Raw genomic sequence first — 8,156 nt, forward strand, 5'->3', positions numbered from 1 at the left:
ACCTGTAATATTCTGGCACACGGGCCACCAGAATTATACTGGAAATGTACCATCCCATAAAAATAAAGAATTTTCTCCATGATCTAAAAACAAAAAGTTTACGTAATAATGAATAATGTAAAAGTTAATACAAATAAATAGTAAAATGATAAATAGTAAATGAAAATACCCTAGTTGTTTTTAACTGACATAAAATCTAATGTGTTTTAACATATTTTTTCTATATGAAATAAAATGTAGTTACATGTGTAAAAACAATAAAATGACCTAATAACATGGTCAGCTGTTCTAATATAATTAATCAGTGCTGTTATTAGTTTGGCTTTATTTTCTATTTCATGTGAAAATTCAATAAGTGTAATAATAATGTAATAATCTGATTCATTAAACCAAAGTCAGAACACTCACTGTTATAATTACAATATAATGACAAACACAGAGCTTATCAAGTGCATCCTGATGGAGGGGCTTTATTTTGTGTGGTAATGCTATAACACTGCTGCAGCTGAGAGACTTTATCTTTTTATATAATGACATAATTTAGAGAACGACGAGATTCATTTTGCAATGACAAATCTGAAACGGTAAAGACACACTTACTTTCTGTGCCTCAACTTTTAATTCTGTTAACAAATAGACAGAAACAGAAAACTTTAACCAGTTTGTTGTGAAAACAAACATGCTCTGATTTTAATGAGCCATAAATAACAGAGTTAAAATCAAAACTGCCAGTGATCAAATGAAGGGTTCCCTCACACAGAGCATGTTTCCCTGGTGCTTCAGACCTAAAGATGTTTGGATACGTTTAAACAGCAGAGTTACGTTTCAGTCTTGGTGCGCTTGACAAAGTTTAGGTTCACTGTGAAACGCTTCACAGGAAGTCTATCAGGATGGCACGTTCAGAGGTGCAGTTTGCAAGAAGGTTTTCTGTGTCTCCAAGCACAGTTTCAACAGTGTGGTAGATACATGAGGAAGGCAGGACAGGACTGTAGGAGGGACAGAGCACACACTGCCAATCTATTAGTGGACTGCTCACAATCCAGCACCAGAGATGATGTAATAACATAGTAATAACATAATAATAACAATTAACACTGCGGACTAGGCTACATTAACTACAGTCCTTTTCATGTCTGTCTACAAAGAGTGTTACATTATGACACACAAAATGAAAGCTGATGGTGACAGTAATCAAGACAATTGAAAGCACTGTATATATACATACACATATACATATAATTTCATATACAGGGCCTTTTAGGCTTTTCAGTGAAACATCACAGCCTGACAAGTGTAATTTCTGAAAATCCTAAAAAGCTCTTGGTGCAAACTCGCCTTTTTAATAACCGTTGACACCAACAAGTCATATAATGAATCTGCTTAGAGAATAAAAAACAAACCTGTGTGAGTTCAGAGGACGTGGCACTGATGCAGTCTTGGCTCTCTGGGAGGATTTTACCTAACACTGAACCAACTCTGACTGCTTTCTACCTGCTTAGTGTTTGTAAGAAACTGTGTAAAATTTAAATAAAAAACAAGAAAATCAAACAATCGTACATTTGAATGTAATTCAATTCATATATTTACATACGTGGCCTTAATTTACTTAATAGACTGATATTTAAATTCTAAGCTTACTAAATGGTTAATGCGTGGTTTGTGTCTTGAGGGTTGCTGTAAAGTTTCCACTGATATTTAGAGTAAACATGTTAAAACAAGTAAAACTATAAACCAGCTGTGAACCTGCTGTTAGCCTGTAATGGTATTAATGGTTTGGGCTAAAATACGCCTTTGACAACATTAACCCTACACACTGAAACATCATGTTTAAGAGCACCCAATGCATTTAAAGGTTAAGCCAAGGGTTGCTGACAGACAGCCATATTCACTGCTGCCCGCACTGGTGCATCACGTAACCAAAGGACACATCGTGTGCGCTGTTTTCCATGGACACGAACTGAAATCAGACTGTTATAGTGCAAGTGTGCAGGACGAGAAAAAGCATGTTCCCTTCTTTCTATTCACCCAGGGCACCGACAGCTGAAGAACCAGAGTAACACAAGTCGCAGCATAAGGGTAGCTTTAATGTAATTAGAATCAGAAGACTTTATTACTCACTGAGGAAATTATGTACTATTACTATTACAGCTTAGTACATGTAACATGTAACATCACCACGTTACTGAAAATGTGCTGTGATTACAGAGCACCCACACACCGCATTTTTCATCTGCAGTTTGATCTTTATGAGCGAAGCTCCTGCAGAAATGACACCGTTGTCTCCGTCCTGCTGCTCGCCGGTGTGTTCTTGAGCATTGCACTCATTTTGGTCGGAGTTATAGCAGGTAAACATTTCCACCTTTATCTCTGCTCCTTACTGAGTAACTCACCTTCATCAGTGGGACTGGCATGGGATTTTTTGGTGCTCCTCAACTTGAATTTAAACCTGACAAAGTTATTTTCTTATCCCTCTGCATGATGTGGATTATAAATGGTTAAAATGACCCGAGAAGCCAAACAAACACACACAGCTATAAAATGTCATGTTTGTTTTTTGTCTGAAATAACATTTACTGTATGATATGTATATGTTGTATATACCTGTTTTATAAAGTATGTAGAATAAGTCCAGCCATGCAATGTTAGAATAATAGGAAACAACTCACTGCACACAGAAAAAGTTGGAAAAGAAATCTTTGTTTCTGTAATACAAAGTGCTCGTCTGTCAGGTGCTGCCCAGGCCGCCTCTTAGCGTCGCTCTTGCTTTTCTTCAGTGTTCCTGCCGATCTCCATCTGAGGAACGCAGAAAATGAGCGCAGAGCTCGAGGGCACACGACACACGATCGGATTATTCTCACAACTGAGTTTGAACAGGTGCAACAACACTAAGTGGTCATGGATGGGTTGCATTTTGAAGGCAAGTGAACAAAATGTGCTAAATGATGCAATTTGTGTTCAGAGATTTGCAAAACTGTGATTTAGAATATTTGACCAATGGTACAGTGCTTAGAGTTCAGCAGCTGGAAGTGATGTTGTTGGTAAGTCATGAAAAAGTTATGTGTAATAATGAGAAATCACATGAGGGGAAAATACTGAACACGGTTATTTAAATGTATTTAATACTTGTCAGTTTGAAGAGGCCTCCTGTACGGTGAAACTGTGAGACTGGCAGGTAGAATCCAAACACAGGACTCCACAAACACAAGGTGAAACAGTTTTATTGCTGATCTCTTCACAAGGAAAACCAGCGAGGAAAAAACCAAACGATCATTCTTCACAGGAAACACTCACAAGGAAGGACACAGCCACCAGGGAAGACTGAGACCACAGACACACAAAGAGAATAATGAGGGAACAGACCACAGATGCAAACACAGCCGACACTAACTGAAGACTAAAGGGACAGATGAAGCACAAGTGGCCAACGTGCACGGCTTGACCCACAGAAGCTGAAACACAGACTGAGGGAACAGAATGGGATATAAAGGTAATAGAATAGAATAGAATAGAATAGAATAGAATTCAACTTTATTGTCATTGCACATGCACAGGTACAGGGCAACGAAATGCAGTTTGCATCCATCCAGAAGTTCTTTAGTGATATAGATATATTACAATATATATTAGCAATAATATAGATATGTGAGTATATTACAGAAATGGGTCTATTATGGTATGTTATAATGTACACGGTATGAAGTATGTTGTGAATATTCTATAACTATAAGTATGTACAGGCTGTAGTGAGTACAAGCTATGTACAGGCTATGTACAGATAATACACAGATTACTGCAACATAACACTAACACTGACACAAAGAGCCTGAACGACAACAATACAGAATAAAGCGAAACCCTGTAAACGCCCCAAACCCTGGGTCAGAGACAGGGACCATGCTCCACACAAACAGTCTTCTGCATGCTCCGTGGGACCCTTCTGTGAGCTTTAGGTCTTTCCACAGATTTTCAGCTGGATTCAGGTCAGGTGACTGGCATTTTTATTGGCGTTTGGGATCACTGCCTCGCTGAAACGTCCACTTTGTTGGGGCGAGGCCTTTGGGGCTCACATGGTGTGTGTTATAGCATCCAAACTAGATTCTCCCAGTATTTCACAGACTTGTTTAAATGTTGTGCAGCAACAACATGTTTTTCCTTAAGCACTGGAGTCTTGCATGGTGATGGTGGCTGAATGCATTACTACTGTACCTGCTGGTTCCAGGTCTCCACGAGTTGCCCTTGGCTCTTGGACAATAGCTTGGACAATTCTTTTCAATGTAATTAATGAAGTTCTCGTGGCGTCTGACAGTAGACGCGTCTCTATATGCCCTGCTAGATTTGAACTAAAGGCCCGTCTGAAAGAGAACCCCATCTTACAGTCATTTTGATCAGGATATGTAACAAACACATTAAACTTATATCATGATGTTGCTAAAATGTAAAACTAGCCAATGCATTTGTTTCTCGTCGCTGTGAAGCTCGTCTGAGAGTTTCCTGGAACGTATGAATTTAAAATCCTTCTTAAGCAGTGATGTCGACAATTTAAAGAGAAGACTGAGTCTTGAACTATGGCACAACTTTCTGTAACTGTCTACCATGTATCACCCAAAGCCAGGCTGTGTTATGTGGTCATTTTAGCATACAGGTACTGCACAACGTCAAAGCATGAACTGGAGGACCATCTGTTTGGTGATTAAGACGGGAAAAACCTAAAGTCTCCTCCGTATGGGTCCTTTATGTGGCAGCAGACTAACAAGGCCAAACTCTGACTTAAACCGTTACCCATGTCTGTCTTTGCACTCACATACACAGAGTACTTGTTCTTCTCTTGGCTACTTGCTCTCGGGTTTGGCGCAGCAGATGATCTGCCTCTAACTCGCCCTAGCCTTGGCATCCTCACCAAGCCTTCTCATGACCTCATCTGTGTTATTCCTTCTTTCCTCAAACTCCTCAGCCTGTCGCTCTAACGTGCTCAATGCTGCCTAACCCGGTCACTCCCAATGAAAATGTTAACATCCTCAGTCTTTTTTAATATGACCACTACAAAAACAATATTTATGTCCAAAATGCTGACTTCACTACCATCTTCTAGATCTTTCTGTCACATATCACTCGTATACTTGTCTCTCTTCTTCACATCTCTGACCACAGGTAAATCTACTAGTTTATAATCACTGACATACCTGCTTTGGACTGTGAGAACAGAGACTCTACCGTAGCAGCAAATCTAAACCCACAATCTGTTTGGTGTGAGGTGACAGCACTGCACCACATACTACTCTTATCTACAGCTGTGATTAAAGCAGTTGGGAGTTAAAGGTGTTGACTTGCACAGAAACAAACGAACGATGGCCCCATTGTTCCAAACAAATTCACTGAGCAAACAAGACGGCGCTGAGCAGAAAATGAGCAAAGTGACTCCGAGTGCAAGATTCTTGAAATTTCACTTTCACACAACAGAACTAAAAGTTTCTCTCCTATTACTCCCTGAGTGAATTTGTTTCTTTGCATGCAGATTAAAGGGTATTATTCACAAGAAAGGGGAATGGAGATTGAATAACTACAAAACTAATAAGGGAAATGGTTTGAGGAGTTTCTTTACATTCCCTTCTTATGAAGAGAGGGAGAGCTTTTGCTATATTTGGCTTCCATCAACCTCAGATCACATCATTTGCACCATTCAATAAAACAGTAAATACATCAGCACGGGCTCCGAGGCCTCTCTACAGCAGAAACACAACACACACAAAGATGATCAGCAGAGACAGAGGGATTCTTGATGATTTTCTAATCAGGTTTATTCCTCTTTCCTGTCATTAGTCAAACGATGACAAATCCATTTGATCTCCACTGTGTGATGTTATATGAACTTCACTGGGGAAACTCTCTGCTCTCCTGCCCAGATGAGCCTGAAACCTGAACCCTCACATTCCCTTTTTTGTTTAATTGAAGCATTGAGAGGCAAATTAAACAATAGCCTAGTGTAATTAAATCTCAGCAATACCCTGTTGTGGTACTTTCAGCTGTAATGATGTTTTTGCCTCACTCCTCTCTCGTGTTCCCCACCAATTAAAACTTGCTAAAGAGCATAAAGACAGCTGGATCGAGTTCTGCTTAATGCCACTGTTGTGGTTTTTGATTCGTCCTCCAGTGGCGCTGAAATCCAATAAATGCTATAATTGTGCTTCCTTAATGACAAGACACAGGTGCAGGGTGATTTGTTTTTCTTGATTTGGCGAGCGCCATAAAATTTATGCGAGACAAAAAAAAAGTTGCTTAATTGCTACAGAAAAAGACACTGACTTGAAGATTATGTGTGGAGGTTTGAATATAAGGAATGACCCAGAAATCAGCGCTACAACAAAAAAACAACATTTAAAGACTGTATATTTACAATTTTAATATTTGGAGGATCTAATTGAAAAAATGGAGATGTATGCAAAACGGGCTTTTGAGACGGTGAAGATATATTTCAATTCCCTGTTGTGTTCTTTATGCTGGACACAAACATCCCTGTGCCCTTTCCTGACCGATGCCAACCTGTTAGATGTCTGCCTCGTGTTTTTCCTCCCCAGCATCTCCAACGTCTTGTTCATCAGGAATCATATTATTCACACTATTCTCTGTAATCTTATAGGCCATTAACAGGAGCGCACTGAACTAGTAACAGTGTTTCAGGCTGGGAATGTTTCTCCCTTGCAGATCACTCTGCTCATGTTTTGTTTTTCTTGTGCTCAGAGTGCACGTACACAGCTACGTGTCTTGGTGGTGCCTAACTGCACCTAACTGTTGCATAATGAAGGTGACAAAGTTACAACTGAGGCAAGGAAGAGTCACAAATCATGTCGAGTGAAAACAACGCAGCACTTTAAATATCTTACACTTTGTATCACATCACAGTTCATATGTTCGTGTGTTTGAGAAATCCCTTTGTTGACTTGACGTGCAAAGTTCAATGAGCTGTAAAAAAAGTGTGAAATGTTTAAAATAAGCGGAGCCTTGTCACAGTCTGCTGTGTGACCTGCAATTTAGGACCTAAACCCCAGGAAAAGATGGAAAACCCAAAGAACAACTGTACTGCGTGAACCAGGTGACCACAGGAAAACTCAGACCACAGGAGCACAAAGCAAGTGGGTCTTTTTCCTCTGCAAACACTACAACAAACTAAGAATCAGACAGAAGCATTAAATAACAGAAAAAGAACGTAAAATGAGAAAACTCCAAAATGCTAGCTCACACACCCAGGATCATGACAAGCATTAAACATCTTCAGCAGTAATGCTCATTAGTATATGTCAGGGTGTACTTTCCCCTGCAGGTGGATCGGTGGGCGGGTCTTGCCTCACCTGCACCCTCCGAGTCGTCTGCTCATCAGGAGGCTGTGGATGTAAGCTCAGCTGTGACTCTGGGTCTCTGCCAGGTTCTTCTCATCATATTACCTCTGAGCGTTCCTGCCAAGTAGTTATTCCTGTGTCTTGTGTTTCTGGCTTTGATTAACGATTTTGTTTGCTGATTTGTAAAAACTCACCTGGCACAGGGCAGACACTCTGCTTGTCTCTGTAAAAGTCAACACATGCCTCTGATTTTTAACAAAAATAAAACAGACGCCTTCGTAAACTATTACCTATGAATGGGTATTACATCTATTTCTCTCAATATTTGATTGTTAAATAGAAATAATCAATACAATGAATAACTGGCACTTGATGAAGTTTATTTATTGCAGTAATTTACTACGCAAAAGGTGTGATTAGTAATTAGTTGAAACACTATAACTTCCAGGAAGTGTCTGCACAAGTTAAGTTTAATTGGTTAGTTTAATTAATTTAATCAGTTTATAAATCGTTTGAGTCATACCAGCTTTAATGTTAACATCTAAATGCATTTTAAATGGTTTACTTTTAATAATAACATAAAAAAGAGACATTCACAAAAAATTCACAAAAACAATTTACACATTTTTTAACAGCTTTACTTCACCACTGAAAACAAAGCCTCATCTACTAAAGCCAAACTCAGAGTGTGGAGGGGGACAAGAGCACAATCAGTACACGATGCACGTTTATATATTATATTCTACATGTAAAATTAAAGTCAAATTTATAAAGTCAAAAAAGAAATGCTTGTGATTACTATCACAGTAACTCTGAAGATTTCTC

The sequence above is a fragment of the Aulonocara sp. 'chitande type north' Nkhata Bay genome, linkage group LG18 (genome assembly GCF_057382095.1).
Source record: "Aulonocara sp. 'chitande type north' Nkhata Bay isolate Kocher_YH1m ecotype deep benthic linkage group LG18, A_spYH_male_GT1.1, whole genome shotgun sequence".
In the NCBI taxonomy this organism is placed as follows: Eukaryota; Metazoa; Chordata; class Actinopteri; order Cichliformes; family Cichlidae; genus Aulonocara; species Aulonocara sp. 'chitande type north' Nkhata Bay.